This window comes from Zonotrichia albicollis, chromosome 9 (genome assembly GCF_047830755.1).
Source record: "Zonotrichia albicollis isolate bZonAlb1 chromosome 9, bZonAlb1.hap1, whole genome shotgun sequence".
Classification (NCBI taxonomy): Eukaryota; Metazoa; Chordata; class Aves; order Passeriformes; family Passerellidae; genus Zonotrichia; species Zonotrichia albicollis.
This window is the reverse complement of record NC_133827.1, coordinates 26,408,048-26,433,321: the sequence shown is the minus strand read 5'-3', so window position 1 is coordinate 26,433,321 and position 25,274 is coordinate 26,408,048. Positions and strand designations below refer to the sequence as shown.

Sequence of the window (25,274 nt, the reverse complement as noted above, 5' to 3'; positions counted from 1 at the left end):
AACTATCCAAATCAAGGATAGCAAGTACTGGAAAAGATTGCTTGGGTGATTATGACATGTGATGATGTTAAAGGGCAGAGGTGAGAAAGGACATGGAGATGGTTGTTCTTACTTTGGGACCTTTCAATGTCCCTATCTGATTTCTTCAAAGATTTTTTTTTTCCTGAGAAGGAATGCTTTGCCTTGATAGTTGGGGATTAAATTTATCCATTTACTGCTCAAAATAGAATTGCTGCTCTCTGTTCCTACCAAAACTGTCTGCTTAGCAAGTAGGGCAAATAGCCAGCCCTGCATCTGAGGTTTTCACCTTTCCCTTTTGCCTGTGACAGGGAATCCATGGGAGCTAACCTTTACCCCACTGCAGCTTGGGGATGGGGACACAGAGATGCTGTTTCTTTGCAGGAGATGCTAGGGCTCTTCACAGAGAGGCCACACTGAATATTCAAACATGCCAGTGAAGCTGCTGGGTGCAGTTCTGAATGCAGCTTCCTAATTAGTGTTTGCTATGGTCCTTCAAACAGCACTTACACCTGTGTTCATTGCACATATTTGAATTTTGTTTCAAGTAAAATCCTCACACAGCTAGAGTTTATGGCTAAATTATCTTTATCTTTTGGGTATTAAGGTGGAGAATGTGCTGTAAGTTCAAAACAACCCTGGATGCAAAAGGCAGCACCTATTGAGGCAGTGTCAGATAGGTTTTCTGAGGCTAGATCTGGTAAAAAATCTACAAACGGATCTGTCATTTCTGGTTGGAAGTTCAGAAGGAGGCAGACAGTTTGGATCAGGCAACTGTCTGCAGTGATGTGTCCAAAACAAGAGCTTTTGTTCCAAGCGGGGCTGATGCAGGCCACCAAATATGCCCGGAATGCGGGGCCGTTTGTGGCGCTGCACAGATACCATCACCGGCGAGCTAAGCACCCACATTCCTGCTCCAGTAACAGCCCTTGGCATGGACGCAGCTGAAACAAGGGAATCCCAGAGCAGAGGTTGCCACTGCCTACTTGTACAGTAATGTCAGAGATAAAACGATCTCTGTTTTTCTTTGAAATCCATTTTCAAACCCCTCCCTCAAAGAGGCAATTAGCTGTTAAACCTCTCAGGGTCAAACGGTCAAGGTTAGTTAGAAGAAGGGGGTTAAGAATTTTTGAATCAGCTGCTGTGATTTCAGTGAAAAATATATTAATGATTTCAGTGGAAAAATCTATGAAGTCTGAGCCCTTTACATCAGGAAATGATGTTTCTCCGGCTGACATAATTGCCAAAATCAAGTAAATATGTGAAAGCTCTGTGTGTAAACATGTATGAATTGGAGGAGTTGTTGCACTCCTTGGTTTATGAAATGGCTCTACAAATTGCTCTGAGCAATTTTCATACCCATTTCAGTGGTATTTCTGTAATGCCATGACAATTAGCTGCTAAGATTGTATTCATACTTTTAAAGTGGGGTTTATTTCTTGTTATTAGATATAAAAATACTAATTGAAATAACAAAAATTAATAGTGTCCTTAGGGAAAAGGTTTCTTTTTCTGTAATGGAAATGCACTATATCCTTTGGTAATTCAAAGAAGTTTAAAGAAGTGGTCTTTGAATTTTACTAGTTCTCTGTAACATTTGAACTATTAGGACATCGTAGTGGTTCAAGCTTTAGTGAGGCATTGATTGCAGTCCACTCCAATAGCTTGTCTATCTTGAAAATAATTTAAATTAACCATGACACCTTGTTAATAGTGGCTAAGGGAGCTAAAGAACTAAAAACCCCAAACCCACAGTGCTCCAAATCTGCCATATGGCACATCTGAACTCTGACATTGCCAGTTCTGGATTGAGCTCCTTTGAGCACCTGGTAGAGTTCATCTTTACTACAGCAAATATTTTGCAGAAACAAGTTTACTTTCACCCCAGGATGTGGGGTGCAGCAGAGAGCTGAGCTTTGCAGGACCATGGCTCTAAGAGGTTGTTCTGTGTCAGGTTCACCATCTCCTGATGTGTGCTGGTGCTGCAGGGGAGGTATTTTCATCCTTCACAGGGCTGAGCCGAAGTAAATCTGCCTGCTGTGGGTAACCCTTAATCAGCCCAGCTAAGCACATCTGGAGAACAGGCGTTCAAAGCCATGAAACAGCGCGGCCTCAGCTGCTCAAAAGCTCTCCTCCTGCTGCAGGGAGGCACGAGGGGCCCTTGGCCTGACCAAAGCTGGCACTTCTGATGTTGAAATCAGAGTCTGCCCGCCTGAAGGTTACCTGGGTGGGTGTAGCAGAAAAAATGGCTTGGAAAATACTGATTTATAAGTAAAACCAGGCTGCTACTGCAGCTGACACCAGTGATGAAACGGGAAGCAAAACAGATTAAACTCTCTTTGGAAAGATCAGTTGGTGAAGGCAACGATTTGGATCCCAACCTGCCAATTAACCCATCTAGAGGAGTCACTGTGAAGGATTCCCCCAGCCAATGTTTTGATGAAGTAGTTGAGTGGTATAAAATCACAAATCCAACACAACTGGTATTTTACTCTCTTTCATTACAACAATTTTTCAATTATGTTTCTTTTCATTAAGCTCATAATACAGATTAACAGATTCCCCTGACATTTTAAAGGAAAACTGTGTAGTGATACTAAGTAAAACATTTAGGGAAGAGGGACAACTGATTTTCAGTATCTTTATCTTCTGTCAATGACAAGATGGATAATCAAATCTTCTCTATCTTTGCAGAGTGGAGTTTATGTTTAAATGGGTGGATCTAGTCAAAGCTAAAGGGAAATATCACAATATATTTTTTGTAGAGAAGACTCCCGATGCTAATGAGCAGCCAAATCTGTCTCGGGGAAACAGTTTGTTACTAAAAATAAATTGCAGCCTAACTGTAACTAAAATCAGATTGCAGAAACCAAGCTACTCCGGTTCCTGATTTCTGCTACAGAAGGAGATGAATCTATTACAAACAGCTCTTATTATTATATATTTTTAAATGTGCCAACTGAGCCCTGTTTTGAAATTAATCCACTTGTGAGCTTCTATCAAATGCTTACAGCATTCTCCAGAGATTTTTCTTCAGTCTCTGCAAAGCCAGTGAGGAACCAGTTCATAGTTATGAGGCCAAAAGGAAAAACAGTGCACATGAGCTATTTATAGAATATGAAGCAAAACAGTGTGATAAAGGGCAAATGAAAGCTTTCAACGAGAGGCTTTTCGTTCCCAGTCACATGGTCTTTACATGCAATTTCTTTTTTACTATACAATTTAGCAGGGAAATTAAATCACTTGACAGCAGCCTTTTTCTGGTTAGAAAAGAACTGTTCAGTGCTCCTTTACCATTTATAATATGCTCACTTGTGGCTGTTGCTGTTTGAGAGGGTTTGTTTGCAAAAGTTTCTGCAGGGCCAATACTTTCCTGGCAGGTGGAAGCAGAAATGGTGGCCAGAGGTTGCCCTGGGAAGATTTCAGTGTGGAGCATGGAACTGCTGCCGAGCACAACATGCAGAGTTCTTAATCGTGAGCCCCAGACATTTGGGAAAACAGGACAAGGATTCCCCTCCTCTGAAACTCTGACAGTTATAGGAGTAGAAGCAAGCAAAGGTAAATCCAACCTTTCTAATTGCTTTTGTGTCACATCACCCTCTGTATATAAATGTCCTTGTTGTGTTCATGTCTTTTTGTTCTTATTGCAAAGAGCAAAGGACATTTCTGTCCTGGGAGTTTATCAACAACCTCATTCATTTTGAATATATTTCTTTCAGATTAGTTTGTTCAAGTCAAGTATCTGTGCTCCATCTCTAGGGGCTGTCTTTAAGCAATTCTGACCTTGAAAAAAAACCCAACTTGACCTGGGTGCCAGATTGTGACTTAGCCTAACACCGTATTCGACTCTTTCAGAAACACAGGAATTGCCAATTTTTTGACAATGACTAAAATTAGATATTTTACTGCCTAAGTGTGATGACTCCAAGAAGGGGAATGGTGCAGAAAAGAAATTGCATGAACTCTGTCCTAGAGGTCCAGGCTGAAAAAACATAAATGGCTTCTCAGATAGATTTCTTTTTGTTATCTCTCATTTTCTTTGTGTCTGTGATAAAGTTTGAGGGAGGCTAAAGAAACTGGATAGTTTATCTCTCAAATATAGAGGCTGATGCTGTCATTTCAGAATATTTTCACAGAGAAGGTGATTTATGGCAGCAGCCTCTTCTCCTTGGACATGAGCAGCACATTTGCAGGTTTGCAGTGTGTTTGCATCCTGAGCTTCTCCCCACGCAGGCCATCCCAGCCTGTCTTGTCTCATCTGTGCCAGATTCCTCTTTAGCCCTGGGAGCTCCTGTGTTACACTAATACTTCACACACTCATTCTGCCTTGTGAGAGGTGAATGGGTGGATGAAATGCTGAGGCTTTAACAGCAGTGGTGCTGTATGGGAGCTGAGTGCTGGAGCTGGGGAGCTGGGGAGCAAGGAGGAATGAATGTGGTACATCTGTCTGTAGTCAGTCAGTCCCTCAGACAAATTTACAGATTTGCTGTTGGGAACAAGGCTTTTTAGTGAAGATTCTCCAGGCCCTTACAAAGATATGAATGTATTCCAGAACCCTGATGAATGATAAGCAGAAACACTGAAAGACAAATTTCCATTGCTGCTTCTCAGACACATGAACTCCTTCAGAAGTCAGGAGTTACACCGAATTTAAAGAAATCAATGTTGGCTTCCTCCCAGAATGTAAACTCTTTTTAAGAGCTCTGTTTCATGTGTCTGTATGTATGTGTGTATATACATATATAATGTTGTTTTCAAATACCCAGTGGAAATTTAATGGAGTTGCAGGAACACCAGAATAGAGGAGAACTAAGTCTATATCCATCACATAACCCAAACAGTGCTGCTCCATTGATCCCCAAGAGGAAGGCAGGGCAGTAGTGCAAAACTAGAGCTGAGAGGTTTGGGGCTGCTCAGTCCCATTGAACAACAAGAAAAATCCCCACCTTTTCTGCTCCTCTAGTGTTCCTGCTGGACACTAAAACCAGGCTAAAAATAAAACCAAGGAAAACTGGAAGAAAAAAAAAAAGATATTGGAAAGAGTGGAAGGAAAAAAAAAGTTATTTTCAGCAATGTATTCTGTGCAAGCTTTACTTTGCTGGGAGACAATTAAAATGGCAATTTTGAGCCCTGATGGCTCATTGTAGTTGTTCAGAAATGTGGTGCTCCCATTTCCCTCTACCCCTGGAACCTGCTGGTCAGACTGGCAGTGTCTCTGGGGACACTGCATTCCCAGCAACTGCACAGGGGTGAGGCAGAGGAATGAGGAGGTGCTGTCACCCTGCCGTGTGAGCTGGAGGGTGTCCCCTCTGTGTCACACCCTGTGCAGAAGCAGTAGGGCCCAGGCAGTAGCAAGGGGAGGTGACAGGAGTATGGAGAGCCTGGCTTTGCTTCCCTCAGTTGTTTCTGGGTGCATGATAAGGCCTCAGCTCATCAGTTCCTGTCTACTGTGGCATCACTGATATTTATTCACTTGTAGTCACTTGTGTGTGAAGCCAGCACAGGCCTCTCTTAGACTGTGAGCAGAAGTACAGCCAGTAGATTTAGGCTGGAAACCAAGACAAACCTCACATGCAAGTTCTGCTACCAGTGACCTGGAGCAAGGGTGAGTCCGAGAGAAGGGCCTTAAAGCCATGGTGGTGTTGGAGCACAACTGGACACAAATCCTCCTCTCTGCACTGTCTGTTCCAGCCTGAGGCTCAGCCCTGGCAAGTGAGAAACAGGCTGATCCCATTCATTACTGTCACCTTCAAATATAAACCTGCTGGAAAAGAGAACTCTCAAGGCCATCCCATACTCTCTGTGCTAACAACATAGTGCTTGTAAGAAGAGCACACCATGAAGTGGCATAGTGTTCTTTTTTTATTTTTTTTTAAGCTGATCAACAGGAACAAGAGACATAGGAGAGTGGCTTAAGGGTATTCAGATCACAAGACTTTCTGATGAAGAGAACATGCAGCTGGCTGCATATGCTATTCCAGAAAAATAAACACTACTTGTAAATATCCAGCCCTCTTGCCATCTCTGAAGAATTTCTGCCAGCTGATGTAAGTAGCTGAGGAAGAGGTTGGAAAGCTGTCACCCTTGTGTGTTGGCAGGGTGAAACAAGCAGCCAGCAAAATCTGGGGCAGGCAAAGATAAGAAGGGACTGTCCAACCCCTGTTCTGCTGGATTGGGTGTTGTGAGCCTGGCATTCTGCTGAAGCACACACAAGTAGAATGCACTGCAATTTACACTGAAGGCTCAAAGGGCAAACCTTACTGGGCACAGGCCTGTTTTAAGGAGTTGCTGAAATGGTCCCTTAAATTTTGGGACTACATCACGTGCTCTTATGTGCTCTCAGCTGTCTAAAGCTGGCTTTTGTCCTGCCACTCGAGATGCAGGGAAGTCCTTTGGCACAGATGGGATCCTCTGGCATTGCTGAGGGGGCTGAGTGCAGGCAGAGCAGGGGCTTGGCTGGAAGGGCACCCAGAAACTGAGCTGAGCTTTCAGCCCTAGGAGCTCTGCACGGGCTATGAAGTGAAGCAGCCCTTACTCAGAGAGACTTTTCTGGCACAAAGGCAGTACTGAAGCAAGATCTCCCATGTTTTGAAGGAAGCATTGATTTGTAAAGTATCATGTAAAGTGATAGGTCTCCTTCCTGAAGAGTGGCTGAGGCTTCAGAAAAAAACATTGTGCCTTTTATATATTTCTTTTCTTTGCTCTTACAGTTTGCCTACACAGTTACAGAGACTACTGCAAGAAGTTTTAATTTTGTTATAAGAATTCATCTCCTTCTGCCCCTCTTTTCTCATATGAAGTCAGTGAAGTGAAAGTTCAGGTACTATCTGGGTGTGCTCACTCAATTTCAACATTTATAAGTTTCCAAAATTTGGACTCCAGCCCACAGACACATGTGATTTTGATACAACATGTCTGATTCCCTGCATTGTTACCTCCTCTTACAGCGTTTTACTTACACTGCAATAGCATTAAATTAACTTTAGTATGAGTCATACACGAGCATACATGCAGGTTTGTATGTACATAGAAACAGGGAGAAGGCAAATACACTAGGATACTTAGAGTGCTTAATATCTATATTTTTGCATAACAAAATCCAGCCTATTCTGTTTCCATTTTTACACAGACGTGTCTGATTACTTAATCCAAAGCCACATCCTCCACTCCATGGCTGCCAAAGTGAGCCACAGGCAAGAGGTGAGCTGTGTTTGGTCAGTCCCCATGCAAGTTGTTCTTTCCTTTTTTACTTCTCCTGCTTTGTGGTTTGCTTGCTCTTCCTTTTTTTTCTTTTTTTTTTTTTCCCTGATTTTTGGTTTGTTTTGGGGTTTTTTGGTCATCATTTTATATAGGATCCTCTTGGTTTGGGATGTTCTTTACTTATGTGCTTACATTGTACCTAATCACATTGGGCTGTGATCCAAATTTGGGTCTGTGTGCTACTGGAATAGAAATAATAATGTCTTGTTGCTTTGCTAGGCAGTCAGGTTAGAATCTGCAACTCTACTCTGTTTGTGGGCACTACCCACTGCAGGACTGCTTTCTAAATTTTTGCCTGATTGTGTGTAGTACAAATACCCCTGGCACAGCAAAATAATGAACAGCAGCAGCATAGCAAAAAATTCAGCTGTGCCAATGGTGAAAGCATTTTCTTGCCGGAGTGAAATTGTGCTGTAAGTACTTGTTGGTTTGTTAGAAATCTTGGGATGTGTAAATATAACTGATCCCATCTAGGTTAAGGGAGTTTATTGGTGAGTCTGAGGTTAAAAAGCCCCTAAAGCTTAAAGGATAAGTGAAACAGGTGCTTTCCCAGAGCCTTGGAAGTTATGCTACAATCAGTTTTTTCCTTCCCTTTGGGCTTAATAATATACTAAAGTTGATATGTTATAGCTATGGTAACATTTATAATAAGAAAATATGCAAATACAGCAGCAACGTAATTTTTCCAGACTGCTTAGCAAGTAAATGGTTGTGTACAGAATAGCCTTCAATCCTGTGAGCATCTTTCTGTCAGAGGCAGCTCCTGTTATTTATAATAGCAATAAAACTACTGATTATTATTGGACAAATTTCTCAGACATGGAAAAAAAATCTTCAGATATTTTACTTCCAAATCTTTCAGTATGTAACAAAAGATTTGAGGTTTCAGAAGTTTAGTCCCTGAGGATAAACAAATAAAGTTGTAAAGAGCACACCTTGCTAATATGATTGTTCCTTATTAGCATAATAGTTTTCAAATAAACAACCTGCTAATGTCTCTAATAAGCAATTACTCTATGATGAAAACTGCAAATGGGGCCCACTGGTGGGTAACAGATAACAGTAAAATCTGTCAATAAAACAAATATTGTTCTGCCTGAACAGCTCTCTTCTTCACTCCAAGAGAAGAACAGACCTGCCTGGGTATTTTTATAGGCTGATGCTTGACAGCCAGATATGTTACAACACTGCTCCTCTGATGCTTTGTTGTGATATTATGTGGAGTCTTTACTCTTTATGGTGTTAGTGTTACAACAAAATAAGGCAGAGATCTTTACTTATTTGGAGCTACCTACTCTTGAGTTCAATAAAACCACAGTAGGGTGAATGCTTGCCCAGGATTAGGGATTTGACAGATTAATAGAGTTTGCTTTCTTTCATAAAAGAAAAATGATAATTAAAAATTTGGAGTCCATCCTATCCCTGAAACATGCAAATTAACGGAAGTAGCATCTCAGCACTCTTTTCTTCTTGCTATTCTAAATCATTTGCAGTGGCAAAAAGGTGTTGAATGCATGTAACAATCTCACTTTTCCAAACATTGAAAAGTGTGAAAAAAGTAATAATTTTTCAAGCATGGTTGACAAACTATTTTCAAAACATTTGCAGTGTAATTTACAGACTTGCCTAGTTGCTCCACCATTGATTACAAACCTGTGTTGTGATTGCTTTGTCCCTGTACTTCTGCACTCATTTTTCCAAAATAATTTTGCATCAAGTTCTCAAGAAATAAGGGTATAGAATATGAGAAAATCCCAAATCCCCAAGCCTGGTCCCTTCCAAATTCCATGGTGAATATGAGGGTTTTATTTTATATATAGCTTTGTAGAAATAGGATTATTTGAAGGAAAATCTTGAGCAATTCTTATCTTTGTTCCATTCTGGACTGACATCATGGTACAAAAACGCAAGGAATGTACAGTAAAGCCCAGTGTGGGAAGAAGATCTTGACAGAAGGATGATTAATGGTGTCTGAAAGAGGGAAAACAGTTATGTAAGAAATACAGCCCATGAGGTTGAAACTGAAGAAACCGTCACAGGTGCAGGCTGTAAACAGGCCCCAGAGGGAAGAATATTGGTCTTTTAAAGGTGGACTCTGTAAACAAACAGACGAGGCATAGGAAATATCCTTCCATATAAATTTTTATGGTACAAATAAGTACATGGAGCACATAAGCACTGTAAGTGTTTATAAACTCAAAGAACATCCATATTGCAGTAAAGCTGCACAAATAGTACCACAGTGTAAATTTATATAGCGTGAGGCAGATGTGTGGTCTGATGGCTTAGTTTGTTTTTCTGACTTTGGCAAATGACATGATTTCTGTGTCTCTGGTTTTGTTTTGTTCCATTTAGCTGCTCTCAGCTACATAATTGTTCTTTCAGCTTGTAAATATTATGGTCAACCTCCAGCAAAGTTTAGATGAGGCCAATCAAATGTAAACAAGTGTGTCTGCACCAATGATGTGAGTAAGCAAAGTCATCTCTTGTGATGTTTCCTCCCCCTTTTCTTACTCCTCTGGGACTGCTAGAGCTTTGTGGAGCCTGCTGTGGTACTGCACATCCTGGGGTTCAGTTTAACTGCCTGCCTGGGATAGTTTTTTCTTTTTTTTCCCCCCGCTTTTTGGTGTTGAATTTATCCTGTGAAATGAGAATAATGGACCAGGATCACCTCCGGGGAGCATCTCACATCTGTCCTTGCTTCTGCCCCTGCTCTAGGAGTGGCTGCCTGCAATCTCAGCACAAAGTTAATACAGGTGTGAGGTGCAGTGCAGGGGCCCAGCAGGGCTGAGGGTCAGCAGACTGCTGAGGAGCTGCAGTCAGATGCAGGACTGTGACACAGAGGGTGGCAGTGCTGCTGGCAGACCCTCTGTGCAGTTCCCAGCAGGGCTCGGCCCCCAGGCTGCTGTGCCTGCAGCAGGGGCTGCCAGCAGCACAGGGCTCTGGCCTGGTGGCTCTGGCAGAGCTCTTTCTGTGCCAGGGCACCAAGTGCTGCAGTCACCAAACCCTCTGGGTGAAAGCCTTTGCATTAAAAGAGTGCACATGGACCAACTTTTATCCTTGAATGTGGTCTTTAGGGTTTCACTCCACATTGCTCTACTGTCACTGTGCAGCCCCAAACCTGCAGGATATACTGGCAACACAGTGAATGCATCCCATGGGCTTTCTGCTGCAAACACAAGAAAGCAGGTGGGCTTTCCCTGCATGCAACCTCCTCCCCTGGCTTTGGAGCCTCTCACTGTTGTGCACTGAACACAGGCCCTGCCTGCTCCCCTGCATCCAATCTTTACCTGCCTCCCAGCCCAGTTTTGTGTCTCCAAGTGCCCAAATCCTGTTGGAGCTTTTTGCAGCTGTAGCAGTTCAACACTACTGGCAGCCTGACATTCCACACCTCATGCTCCCATAAGCAGTGGACTGTTGGGTCACAATTTTTTGTTAGATGTGAATTAACCTTTAAGGAAAAAACCCACCAAAGTAATGACTGCAATGCTATTGATCTCCTGGGAACAGAGCCTGGGAGGTGTCTGACATTTTACATTGTTATCTATGGGAGAGGAAGGAGCTGGGCTGTTTTTTCCCACAAGAAATGTATCTATTTTTGAGAGCAAAGTACTTTCTTTGCCATGGGACCCAAAACAGTTTTCATTCACTGACTCACAGTCTCTGGAGGCCTTTTCCCTGAGCTTAGGAGGCAAATGCTTACTGGTTTGCAGATGGAAAAGTGACAGCCCAATTAGCTAAAACTGTTAATTTAAAGGTAAAGATGTTACCTGTTTACAGCTATCTTAGCTTTGAGAACCAAACAGTCTCCACCAGCCTCATTCCTCTGTTTTTACATACAGAGGTGCTGTAGGTTTGGTCATAATAACTGTTGGGTGAGAATCTGAAAGCAATGTATCAACAGCATATGATTTATTCTGTGGTTCTTGTGCAGAAAGCCAGACTATGATTTCATGCTTTCCTGTTTCTCTTTTTTGTCTTCTTATGGTATGAAAATCATTATTTGCTATTTGCTATTAAATTTTTCCAATAGCCTATTTGCTTAATTATGGATGAATGTTAATTGGTTAATTTTTCCTTCCCAAGAGATAATCTCACCAAGACCCAGGCAGAAACAACAGGAAATGTATTTTGGACAACGTTCACCTTGTATCTGTTCCTGTGGCGTATGGCAGAGCAAGTGTGGGTCAGCTTGGCTGCTCCTGGCCTCAGACTGATCCACAGGAGGCTTCCATGTGTGCTGCTATTTATTCTTTGAATGATGAGGAATGTCTGTAACAGCATTCATGGTCCAAGCAGCTGAAAACTCCCTGCTGCATCTCTGCAGGGTCTGAGGGTGGATCCACTTCTGCCTTGCCCACATGGAAGGACAGGACTTGGTGGCAAATGTCCTCTGGGAGCTGCCAGTGTCCAGCCAGGCTGGAACTTTTGGCAGGCATGGGACACTGGCAGTTGGGACCAGACATCTAAACATGCTTTTCTCTTTCATTCAGAGATTGCATAGGGACTGTTTAACCTTTAGACAAAGCCTTTCCAAATAAAATGCTTTACCAAAGGAACAAAATATCAAGGAAAAAGGTATAACAATATTTAGAATTCTTCCACATTGCAAAATCTGTGTGAGGAACTTCAGAAGAGCTACTACCAAATGTGCCCAGTAGCATTTCTTAATATTTGTAGTTGTTCTTAAATGTATATACCTAATCAGGTCTTTAACCTGTGCTCCAGGCATAGTGAAGTAAAAAAAAAATATTTAAAAGACTGCCTGAAGGGATTAAGTCTCTTGGTATTTATGGTAAAAGCACTGCTTTGCTCTTGTTAGGAGCTTTCATTAGTTTGAACTGACTGTCTTAATGCAGCTTGTAAATTACTGACAGTAAAGGAGATTCCAAAATGGCATGTGTTACTGTGGAATGCATTTACTGTTAATAAATAATAAAGAGGTACCACTTATATATCCTGAAGTCAAAGAGGAACTTTGGGTTTCTTATTTAGAAGATGATATCTTAATTGAGCTCACCTGAGAGATCACTGGGTAATGTTCATGTGATGTTTTTGCTTAAGGTGTGTCTGTCAGGTGCAGTTGGTTGTTTTGAAAAACACAGCAAAGAATTTCAGTGCAGTGAAAACATTGTGCTCTCTACTCACCACAGGTCATGTTTTCTGTTGGCTTTCTGGGGCTTGGTGTGACTGAGGCTGTGCTACAGTAGGACAGAGGGTCTGTGAGCTTCCATATCTTGAGGCACAGAGGCAGCAGAGCTACAGGACAACATGCTGGAATGGGATCCTGGCTGGGTTGTAACCTACCTTATCTAACAACTGAGAGCTCCTTGCACTACATTTTTGATGCTGGTGGGCAGGCTATGGACATGCAATGTGCTGAAGGTGTGGACAGGACTGGCAATCAGTACCTTGTGTCTTTGGGGAAGGATTCCAGTCTGTAAAGGACCTGCTGCAGCTGATTTTGTGCTTTTTCCTCCTATTCTTTTGAATCAGCCTCATGTGCAGAATGTCTGCTCAAAATCCTTCTTACTGATGTTTCATGGTCTGTTATTTCCATTATTTGACAATTACTAAAAGGAGATCTTGTAACTGATGCAGCATTAAGAGCAGATCTTATAAAAATCAGTAGTTTCTTTCTATTCTCCCTGCTTTTGTGGCTTATTATAAAAGTGTCAATCTCTCACTGCTATCTAACAAACAAACTTCTGCCCTGGATCCATTTCCTCTTGGGCAGTTTGCCAGGAATAACAAATTAAACTCCAGCTCTCAGTTTAAGAAGTTTCACTTCACTGAGTAGAGTTCAAGTACAGTCTATTATCCTGACTAAGTGATAGAGGAGTCCTTTGATGTTTGCTTCTTGAGTGGTTTATACAAGCCAGGGCTTCCTGTAGGAAAAACAGCTGCAGCTGAAGGAAATACTTGATTGATCAGGTAACCTCTTCCTCTCACTCTTTCTTGAGAGTGCCTGAGTGCCCAATGACAGAACCATGCAGAGATACAAAGAGAGACCCAGTATAGTCTCCACCAGAAGTCACACAGTTTGATAATGTTTCTCAGTTTTTCAGGTGAGAGGGACAATCCTGCTTCTTCCACTTTCCTGTTCCCCATTGTTTTCCCCACAGCAGTTCTGGTGGTCCACCATGGCTTGTTCAACCTACTTAATTTGTAAGACTTCACAAACAAAAATTAGCGTTAAGGGGACAGGGGACAGAGGAATAACATTATGTCAGAACAGAAGTCTTCCCTCTGCACCTGCCGGCCCGCCGGTCAGCCTGGCTGTGTCACTGAGCCATGCACTCAGGGCTCCTCCAGAACCCTCTGACCTTCAGCTAGGTCCCACTCTGAGCTCTTTCTGGAAGATGCTGGTTTTCTCCTTTGATCACCAGGGGCTGTGTTCATTTCATCACATAAAATGGTTCAGTGCTGTGTTTTTTCTCTCTATAAGAAGGTACAGTGATGCTCCCCTCCCAGTAATTCTGGCCTGCAAGTTTGAGGGAAAAGCAGAAGTTGGCTAGAATATATTGAGCAAAAACAGGGGGTGTGCAGTGCAACCTGGTCAGAGCATAGGACTCAGATAAAAACAAAAAGGCAAAGAAAGAGATACCAGCAAACCTTGCATTGTCTGAGCTGTTTCAAGATACCCACTTTTCTGTGGTCAGTGGTAGTAAACTGCTGTGCTTGATTTCTGAATCTGAGCTTGTCAAAACTCCCTGTGTTAGCTTGTCACACACAGATAATTGGGGTATTTTTCTGTGCCAATAAATGTTCACAAATACTTTGCTTCTCCCTGATTCTTTACAGGAGTGGCCACAACATGTGGTGGGTGCAGCATTGATTTCCTGTCCCACTTGGAGCACCTGGGCACAGAAGTGTCTTGCAGAACTCTTGCGTCTAACCAAGGGCACAGCTGAACAGCTCGTGAGCAGCACTGCAGTGCCAGAAGCAGCTGTGCTAATAGTCCAGTGTTACAGAGGAGGTCTTGCTCCCCTACTTAGCTCCTGGCCTTGCAATTGTGCTGCTTCCCTTGACTTGGGTGTTGGGTGCCTGTCAGATGACTACTGAGTTGATTCAACTCACAAACTCAAAAAAAATCATCTCCATGTAACATTGTCACCGTTGGCTGGAAGGAGAGCATGAGGAGATTTGGAGGCAAACAGCCTTTATTTTGCAATTAGATGTTGCAATACCTGTGGATATTGCATGCTCCACGGTGTTGCAAGAGTCCCTTGAACAGAACTCATTGAATTTGGTTTGTAAAATCTTGTCTAAAGTATGGGTATTGGAAGTTGTGAAATTACCTGTTATTCAGTGCATGCAAAGCAATCCTATACTATTTTATTACAACTTATTTTGGATTGTGTAGAAGCAGATTTTCCTTCAGCTATAGCTTTCCTTTCAGCTATATCCATGTCTGAAGCTCTTTCAATCCCAAGCACCCAGACTCTTCTGACCTCCTTTGTTATATAGAGAAGCATTTTAGTAAGGTGTAATTACTGTAGAAATGCACATGTTGGAAACCTGAGTGTTTCCTTGCTTTGGAGCCTGATCTAACAGGCAGTTTCAGAGTACCCTCTGGATGCCTGAATAAACCTGGGATTTGTCTTTTTCCCACAAGTTATTTGCTGTTGTTATCCACTTTTCAAGATCTGGACTCTCATCCCAGAGAACTTTGGAAACCTTTTTGCATGGAGCCCCAGGAGTTTGTCCCATGTAATGGACACTGATGTTTTCCAATCAGCAATGTTATTTTTAAGCTCTGCCATGTCACGTTATCTTATTGCCTCACAGACCCCGTGACTGCTTGTGCCTGCAGACAAATCTAGCACAGGCCAGAGGGAGGGTAATTCTGCCTTTTTGGTCTGCCCCCTCCCCTCTTACACCCCAGAGGTCTATTTCTATCTGGGAGTGGAGGCTGGGAGGCCAGTTGTCCATATGTGACTTTATGTGACAGTGCCTCTGTGAATCCAGGCAGCCTGGCTGCCTTCTCTGAACCTCTCCTGTAACCCACAGTGCTGCTTCTTCCCCCACTGAGACTTTTGCCTGTACACTTACAGGCAAAAACTTACAGCTGTGTTTTCTTGGAAATCATTTCTAAAGCAGTTATAATTTTCCTATTGTACACCCAAAATGTGTACACCTTTTCAAAGAAACCCAAATGTTTCTCTGAAACCCTCCTCTTCCTGCCTTCCAATAGAAATGCCACTCGTCAGTTAGTTCAGCATTTGTGCATTCCTTTTCTTTCCTAGAGCTCAATGATACTCCTTTCTCAGTCTGAGGATGGATAAAGGATGGTTCCTCACTAAATGGAAGCATATTTTTCCTCTCAAGATATTTGCTTTTATCCAAGTTGATTCTTGAAGAAAGACAAAAATGCCAGAAAGAGAGATGTGAGCTGAAGCAATTTGTTTGCCTGCCTGCCAGGCTCACCCTTACATCGAAGTCCAGTGGAGTTGTGTGGTCAGATTGTCAGGTGTGTATCCTGAGTGTGAGGAAATGAAGTTTACAATAACTACAAAGGGATAAGCTTTTAGAAAAGTTGAATTGGCCAAGTCTCAGTCACCCTTCTTTTGGTTCCACTCATTAAAAAGACATATTCTTATTTTCTCATGGAGTCTCTTCTGGATGGAGCATTAGAATGAGTCCATTATGCTCATCCCATGCAGGTAGTATATCCTCTGGAAAAAGTAAGTGATAAAATTCTGCTATCTTTGCCAAGATTCTCTTTTTTGCATTAAAAGAAACACATTCCAAGGTGGGTCTCAGTTGTAGATAATTTTATTTATGGTATTTTTAAATTTGGTTTTGAATTTCAATTTTTAGAGTCATCAGCTTTGAAGTGGTAATCCAGGCTGGACCCAGATTCTGACTTGCAGAATGTTTGGAACAAGGTGTTTCAAATGAATAGCATTTTGTTTGGATGAATTCTGATTATTTGAAATGCCTAATACTTTATACTCTTGGTCAATTGGATTTGTTGTGCAGAAGAACCAGACTGTCCTAGTTGCCCCAAACCCCTCAGATTGGCCCTAGGTGTGCTCATGGAGACACAAGAGCAGGTACCTCAGCATCCCCTTCTGAAAGTCTCCTCTGTGCAGGGTGTGGTATCTCCCCTTGCAGCTGCAAGGCTGGAACTGCAGCTTCTGTGACTGACTGCAGCTCTGATGGTAAACATAAACCAGATACACACTGACTATTTGCACTGAGAGACAAAGCAGCCCTATGGCAATAGGATCCTGACTGCCAGCATTTCTTGCCTGCCAATTTACTTCTCTAGTAACTGGGATAAGGCCTTAGGGGGAAAAAACCATGACAACGAACATGGCAAAATATGAAGCTCCTTTTCTTTAGCAGCAACTGCTCTCTTCCCAAAGCTGGCAGTGAGGGAGAAGACATGAAGAGAGCCTGAAGCTCATTTTTACCCAGTGTGTATCTTTGTCATTGATTTCTACAGCTAGCAAAGGACATGTAAGAAATTCCTGCCCCAAGAGATTGTTCCTGTCACAGGGTTTTGAGCTGGCATGACACAGAGCCAGGACACACTGCCCCACAAGCAGCTGCACCTGTGTCCCTGGCATGGTGAGCTGCTGTGGAGTAGCCACGAGCACAAGGTCTCACTCACAGCACACCTTGGGCAGCCAGTGCAGCTCAAGGGAAGGGACCCTTCCCAGCTGCTGGCCAAGCAGCAGCAAGTGTGCTCTGCTGCTCTTGTTCATTGTTTTTGCAGGTGATTGCAGTTGGAATGCTGAAGGGCTGGATGCTTCTCTTTATTGAGAGGAAAGAAGACTGTGACATAATAATTTGATTGAAAAATATGCAAGGAAGGACAGAGGGAAGAGAAGCAAAGTTTTGACATCTCTCCGGCAAGAATGGAAGAGGAAGGTGATGATAGGTCCTTCTTAGGAAAGCTTTGCTGCTTCCTTATGAGTCACTCCCATTCAGTTGGAGGACCTTGTGTTGTCTTTTGCCCAGCATGGGAATAGCCAAAGCATCTCCCACAGAAATTTTAGGAGTCACAAGCCCATGTCCATTGAGTTCAGCTTTGGGAACTTCGAGTTTGTTGTGCCAGCGGCTCAGTGTGCCTCTCTCTGTATGTGCTACTGGTAAAGGCATTCATTGCAAATTGGTTTTCAGGCTTTTTGGCTTTCACTTTTGTGGTATAACACCCCTCCTAAAACTTTGGGGAAAGGATGGGAGAAAAGGAAAACTGCATGCAACTGACATTTTAATATTACTATTGAACTATTCTGATGAGAGAGAATCCTGGAAGTTTTTTAGTGATTTGAAACATTTCCATTTCTTTGGAAAAGTCTTTGCAGAAGCAGATTCTGGGATTTTGGCTGGCATTCCCCAGCAGCTGTTGCCAGCTTTCCTACAGGTCTGCTAAAAAGTGCATCGACTCTGGTGTGCTGTGAGACTGTGTATTCCTGGATGTTTTGTCTCTGTGACAGTCCGCAGTCCTCATTTCAAATTTTAGAAGTCTGCACAATGATAAAGGCTTGAGCATCACACTGCGCAAGTGCAAATGGAAACTGCCTTTGCTTGACCCCCTAAGGCCCACCGTCTTTGCTAATAAAGATTCACTGTGTAACTCCCCATTAAAAGTGGCAGTTGGAGGCCAGGAAAAAATCAGTTATCCAGTGTTTGAAATATCCGTTTAGCTGCTGGGAGCCACCATTTGATCTTAAGCAGGATACTTAGATGTGCTCATTTTTAAGTGTCAGGTAGTTCAATGACTTCACTCAGCATTTGCATTTTATGGGGGTACATGTAACCTGAGGAACGAAAGGAAAGTTTGCTATTTCCTGTAAACATTTTTATATAAAAGTGTCACATGAAAGGCTGTTGGATGAAAAAATTACTGTATTGTGGAGTGCCTGGAAAAAATCACTTAGGCATTATTTTAATCCTTGGCAGTAACTATTCCAATGTATATTGTGTGTTTAAGAAACCTACAACATTGCTCCTAAAATGACTTTCTTACAACTCTGGGTACAGAGCCAAGTGCAGGGAATCTGTGTTTGGGTGAGCAGATAGAGGCTGTCCCCTTTGGGACAGTCAGACCATGTAAGGATGCAGAAGGATTCTGACTGTTTTACCTGGAATTTAATTCAGACCACATTGGCTTAGCAGTGGCATAAGCCTGTAACCAAAGCAAGTAATTCTAAAGGTCGACAGCCATCAGGTGACTTTCCTTATTCCCCAACAAAAAACATTGATAATGAGTTCTCTCTCTTTGTCTTCTCAGGCTCTTTTTATTGGTTGAAAGGTGTTAAACATGCCACTTTTTTAGAGCTTTCATCTTTATGGCAACAGTGTTAAGTTGCTCTCCTTGTATAATTACAGGACAAAAAAGAACAGGGAACAAAAGACCCTGGAAAAGCCTGAAGGTACCCAAATGATACAAGTGCAAAACACATTTTGTGACCATGAGGTGTAAATCAAAGATCTTATATATTCAATAGGAAATTTTTTTCTTTCGAGTGGAAAAAATGTTTTGGTGATTAATTTTATGTTTAATCTTGTATCCCCCCATAGAAATCCAAGTTTAAAGAGTGATCTAGTGACTGAAAACAGAAATAGATCAAGAATTTCAAGCCTTGATATGTTTCCAGCAGAAAACAAGTGGCAGTAAGAAACAATCCCATCCCTTAATAGAGAAATTGGTGGCACAGGTCACCACCTACCCTGACAAGTCCTTTTCTCTTGTGTCATTTGTTGGTTTTGCTGTTATGTGTAGGAATGATCAAGGAGACTGATGTGTCATTGGAGAGCAGAAGAGAGGTCACACATGAAACTTGTCTCCTGTACTGTCTTTAGGTTTAACTTGTTAGGTTTAACAAAACCAAATTCACATTTGAAAAAAATGGCTTTATGCTGTAAGGAGCAAGTGTTACATAGAGCAAATGGTTATAATTATAATTTGAATTATCTTTTTATCAGTCCCAAAGTATAAAATATCTCTACTACATGAAACCTAGATAAGTTTTGGAGGCATATTATATAGTACAGTGGGATTCTGCAGAGACAGGTAGAAGTGCCAGACTGACACTGGATAGAAGCAAATGTAGGTTAGCTGAAATTCTAGGGCACCTCAGAGATGCTTTAAGAAATGTTTAAAACAGTGTTTTAAATGCTTAAAAACAGTGTTTTTAAGAAGACGAGAGAGAAAAAAACAAACAAATGTTTACCTGTTTTAATAGTGTAGTCTGCAAAGATTTTGACATCTGTTTTTAGTGGTAACTGAAAGCTGAGGGATTTGGGGAAATTGAGCTGTCTGTGTGGGTAGAATCAGAGGAATGTTCTTTAATGCCACATCCCAGGATGTGAGCTGACAAAGATGCTTTCTATGTAAAATGCATAAGACACAAGCTTTTTTCTGCCATATGTAAACTGAACCACTGGCAAATGTTCCAAAAGTTCAGCATTTTCTCCATTTAGGCTCCCTGCAATTCAGAAAACTATTGAAATTTTTTTTGTTGTCTCTGGACAAATCCTCTTGCCTGAATGCAGGCCTGCCCCATGCTCTCTTGCCTGGGCTCATTGCTAATCTGAATCAGCTCCACTCAAGCTCTCCTGTAGTGTTTGGAGGATCTCTGTCTGGCCTGGCAGGCTGCTGCCAGAGACTTTCTCAGGATTAGAAAGGTACAAAATCTGTTCATGCCTCTCCCTGTGAGGAAGCCCACCAGTGAGCAAGATTTGGACACAACCCAGGTAAGCATTGTTGAGTCTGCTGAGATACAACTGCATGTTCCACAAAACATCAGCAAAGGGATCCCCTCACACCTTTCAGAAAAGAAACGGCTGGGTGATTTTATACTGATATATATCCAGGTGGACCTGGCTCTGGAAAATGTGATTTGGTTTATGCTGCTGAGAAAAGTCAGGTTCCAAGACAGCTTTATCAGAGCAAAGAGCAGAGGGCTGATGCTCTTTTTCAGTAAAGAGCATCACCCCTGGCATAATCTACCTACTCTTCTTCTTTGATCTTGTTTTTACGGTTACATTGGAGACCAAGAGATTGGAGCCTAACTCAACAAAGTAGGACACAGCACAATGCACAGAATATCTGAATATCCCACATGTCCTGGGGACAGATCAGTACCAAGCTTGTTGGAGAAGCCCTTGCGTGCATCAACTGGTGCAGTAGTTGTCAACTCACATGAGAGGCAAGGGAAAGTAGCTACAATGTACAAGTTAACTTGCAGGAACCATTTCTGGAAGAGTCAAACAGTAAGAACTTCTAATGAAGTCTTGCTTTAATACCTGACAAATTGAAAATGCTCCTTCTTTTACATATGTTTTTAATATGTGTGTACTTTCCAACTGAAATATTTTTATATCTGATGCAACCTCTTCAGAGGACAGGATTTCTTCTAAAACAAGACAAGGCATAAATGTCTAAAATAGTGCCTTTATTAGTGTTTTGTCACTTAATTAGTGCTTAAAACATTGACCAGTAACTCCATATACTTCTTGCAATTGCAAATGGTGTGCCCATGCTAATGCTGCAAATGTTTTGGGTAGTACAGATTAAGAAATGTGTCCCCAATGAAATGTACATTAGACAGTTGTTTTGTGTTGTGTTGTGACATTACACTACTTCAGTTTAATTCTGTTATCTGGTCAGTTGTAGTATTCTGATGGGACTGGGGAAGATAAGGTTACAGAAGGAGGCTGATATGAGAAAACCTCATGTGCTGCATTTGATTGAGTGGGTCAAATGCACGGCGTTGTATATAGATAAAGAAGTCTGTTCTTGTTGGTCAGCAGCTTCTATTATGGAGCAGAGGAAAAGATAGTGCTGTTTCATCCCTGTTTCAATCCAGTAGGAGTCCATTCCTCATCTAAGCTTTAGTGATTGTGACATGATGTCTTTGGGAAGAGTGACATAAAAGAGAGGAAATGACGTTTGGAGAGGAAAATGCCACTTGACCTCAGAGGCTTGTCCACCCTTAAGTTTTTCTTAACCCCCACTTTTCTGTTTTGTCACTAGATCCTTTAATCCCTTCTCTCTCCATAAAAGTGCCAAGATGTCTCCAAGCCACTTAGACTGCAGTGTTTCCATGGTCTTAGTTGGCAACTAATTCCATGAGTTCATTATTCTGACCCTGAGTGAAATAGTTTGAATTTCCGGTATACACAATTATTTTAGGTTATGACTTCTGACTTTTCAACCCCTCAACAGAATGCACCATTTAAATCTCTTCATCAGCTCTGAGTGCTGTCACTGGGTCAACTTGGTGTCAATATTCCTCTAACAGCATTATGCTACTCAGAATTTCTTCCTATTTCTTCTCTTGGAAGAAGTTCAGCAAAATCTGCAAGCTTCTGTTCAGAAGGCGTGATTCTTTCACTATTATTCATGTTCTCCAGGAGTCATGGGATTGTTTACAGCATATGGGACAGTTAGGTGCTTTTTGAAAAGTAAACTGGAGTCAGTAACTGATAGTCCTTGCTGTGCATTTCATGCTCTCTGCAGCTGTGCTGGGCTGCATTCTGGTCTCATCTGCAGCAGTACAGGCAGTAAGCAGCACAAGCAATTTTAGTACATGAGTTGAGTGCAAAAAGAGGTATAACTTCACAGAGCTGATATGCTGACATTCCTGTGTGTAGTAAATATATTCTACATGCATTTTGTTTTCCGTTTAAAACATCTTCATTTTCAAAAATATAATTAAAAATCAACAGATATTAAATACCCAGTCACTGCACATGGAAAAAGATAATCTCATTTATATTACTGTTTCTTTCACATATTTTGCTCTGTAGCTGCAGGAAGTAATATGATATTAAAGAGTAATTTTCCATCCAGTTGCTTCATCCATTTATTGTATTGATATTGTCAAGTGCTCCTGTAAAATAAACTAGCAGCCCAGACTCACTTAATTCAGCCAAATACTAATCTACCAGTATATATCTTTAGTGAAGCCTGATTTGGTGGAAGGGAGTTCAATTGAGGGTGCAAAATGGACATACAGATGGATTCCCAGATGGAACTGTTTTGAAGTTTGTGTAAAAGCAGATAATAATCTCCTGAAATGCACTCTCAGCCAAAAAAGAGCATAAAAGGACTTACACCACTGAAGTGGTATTTACTATTTTTTATTTCCTTCCTTAGCTTGCTATCAGCCATGGGAATTTACAAGCTTTCCAACAAGACTGAAGAAATCCAGGAAACCACAATGACAGATCCACTTGAAACAACCATTTCATGTGAGCTAGTTGAAGAAATACAAAATATTTTTATCAGTGGCTAAAGATGTCTATTGGAAACATCACTTAATACTACAAAGTTCAGTGTAACTAAGAATGTTTCTCATGCACAGCTGGCAGGGATTTGTTGGAATCAGTACTTTTTTTAAGTGAAGGCCACTGTAAGCAATATACTTCTCTCAGAAACAAGGGTAAGATTAAAATTTTCGGGCACTTTCTCTAAATAAGGGATTTGTTTTTCTCTTTAAACACTAATTTGTAAACAAGAGATCTGCTAAGAAAATAGGACCTTGCTTCCACAGGACATACACCTTCCTTTTTCCATAATCCAGTATCCCATCTTTTTATTGTAAATTTGCTGAAACTCAAGATGGTGACACTTCTACTAATTAATTCTATAGGAAGTGTTTAGAGCCTGGCTTTGAGAAACAGTGGAGTACTCACTACTTCTCCATTACAAAAATTCTGGGCAGAGAACCTGTCAGAGCCTTTATTTGTCCCACAAACAGCTACTGTGGGTTGAAATGGAGAAAGCAGTTTGTCAGAGCGAATCTCAGATCCCAAGCTGAGCTTCCAAAGCAAGCAAAATAAAATAAATTGAGGACAATTTATCTTTAAATCAGTAAGATACAAGCAGTGTGGAATCTCACATGTAATACTGGTGGGAATAGCCAAACTACTGTAGATAGTGAGGTACTACTGTATATCTGAGCATGTGGGTTTAAGATTGTTTTTGCAAAATACTCTTTGTCTCTTTGTCAGCTGTGCTATCCTTCTCTTTTTTTTTTTTTTTTCCATACTTTGTTGAGTCTTCTACTTAGTCTACTTTAGGTCTCATGAGTGGAAGTTTCCTTGACTGCAGTCTGCAGGTGATAACAGTATCACACAAAGCTGACACACTTATGCCCAACCCAAGTATGTTTCTGGGTAGAGCTTCATTTAGAACAAGTTTTTGGTGCAAACAAAGGCATATGGGCCCACACTCTCTGGCTTTTCCAAGAGGCTTTTTTGCTGGTTTCCACATCATGGTTTGTATATGCTCACCACCAAGAGTTGTTAATTCAATAGGACTGAGATTGCTTCCCATAACACAGTACTCCATTGCTGCCTTGTTAAAATGATAATGTGGGTTTTTTTGTAGGTTACAAGCAGTCCTTGGAATTTTGCAATCTCATTGGAAGATGCCTAGAATTACCAATTAACTTCAGGCTTAATTGGCTTATTAACTTGTCTTGTAACTCTGCCTTCCCTTTACATTTTCAGCTTTTTTCCCAGATGTTGCTCAGCAGAATGTCATTTTGTACTTATTTCAATTTTGTGGATGCTTGGTGAAAAATTCTGCTTGGTTTTGAATCTAGTTTAAATAACTATGCCTATATAGAACCTGGTTTGCCCTGTATAAAATTTTGTACTGGCACCAATGTAAACAGAGCTGAAATGGCTAGCAGGCCACAGGATAATAAATCAGAATGATTAGTCAGCCTCCTGGGACACAGATGAGGCAGCTCAGGTCAAGACACTTCTGGGAAAACTAGATAGCTGGTAAATGTATTACCAGCTGACTATCAAAGTCCCTGTGCCATACCAGGAAATATCCCTGCCTTGGGCAATTCTTCCTCTCCTGCAATGACAGAAGCAAACAGTTGTTAAGAATGCTCTCCTTCTTTCTATTCCTTGCTACCTACTCTGGCAAGTCAAACAAATTGTTTCTCCATATTTGTGGGCTAACAACCCAGCTTCTTATTAGATGCAGTACTATTCGCAGTGTAACATGCAACCTTTTAATCTTCTAGTAGACAAGAGGTAGAGTTACCTCACAATCTTTTCTTCTTATATCAGATGGGGTCCAGACTGTGATTTCAGAATAATGCCAGGAATGTCCTCTTTTACTGCAGCACATTCTGCTGTGATGTACAGAATTAAAGCCTGTGCTCCCACCTGAGTAAGGATTATATAGTTTGCTTCATAATAGGATGTGAAACTAGCCCCCCATCTGTTCTCATCATTATCTCTTCCTTTTCATACTGGCGATTAAAGGGCACTTGAAATGCCCTGTTGGGGCTAAACACTGATGCCTCAAGGTAAAGATGTTCCTTAAACTCATCTGGAAACACCCACAGCTCCTTTTTAATTTGACAGGCAGATCCACAAGGCCCGTTGCCTGTTTATTTTGTTTTTATAAGTAACTCCCTCTTCTAATAAACTCTTTCTATCTTAGCCTTTTCCATATAATGTTATTTTAGCTACCTCTAGATATGCCACAAACAGGGAGAGCCTTGGTGATTTCTCCATGACCTCACCAGGGATGAATTTACTAAGGAGTCTGTTAGTTACCTCTGCTCCTTCCCCTCCCTTTGCTTTTGTCTATTATCATTTCTCAGCAGAACCTGTCAGCCAGGACCTGTTGAACATCATAGGTGTATCCAAGTCTGATCTAATAATTCACATCCATTTTTTATGTCCCTGAAGCTTTGGGTAGTAACCTCATTCCAACATGCTCTCTTTATCTCGTGTGTACCTGTGTGTCAGAGGTGTAGCACCATCCAGAGATTCGGGACAGATGGAGCTGATGGGAGTGGAACTGTCTGGAAACGTTCCAGTGATGCCAAGGTCTGCAAACACAGATCTGTTGAGGCTGAAATATTTGGAATTACATGCATTTTTGCTGAATTGCTGCAGCCTTGCTAGAGAATATAATCTTGCATCTGGCATATGGCTGCCTTGGGAACATGATCCCAATGCCTCCTGGAGTCTCAGATCTCAGGCTGACCGACAGGCCT

The 25,274-nt window shown here is 41.6% G+C and overlaps 1 long non-coding RNA gene across 1 annotated transcript; it reads left to right on the top strand.

Moving 5' to 3' along the window:
* The first annotated feature begins 1,540 nt into the window (after positions 1-1,540).
* LOC102062482 (uncharacterized) lies at positions 1,541-23,256 on the top strand. The gene is made up of 3 exons (XR_012581614.1): positions 1,541-3,576; positions 7,148-7,218; positions 22,400-23,256. It is a non-coding gene; the product is annotated as an uncharacterized LOC102062482 (long non-coding RNA).
* Positions 23,257-25,274: the final 2,018 nt, after the last annotated feature.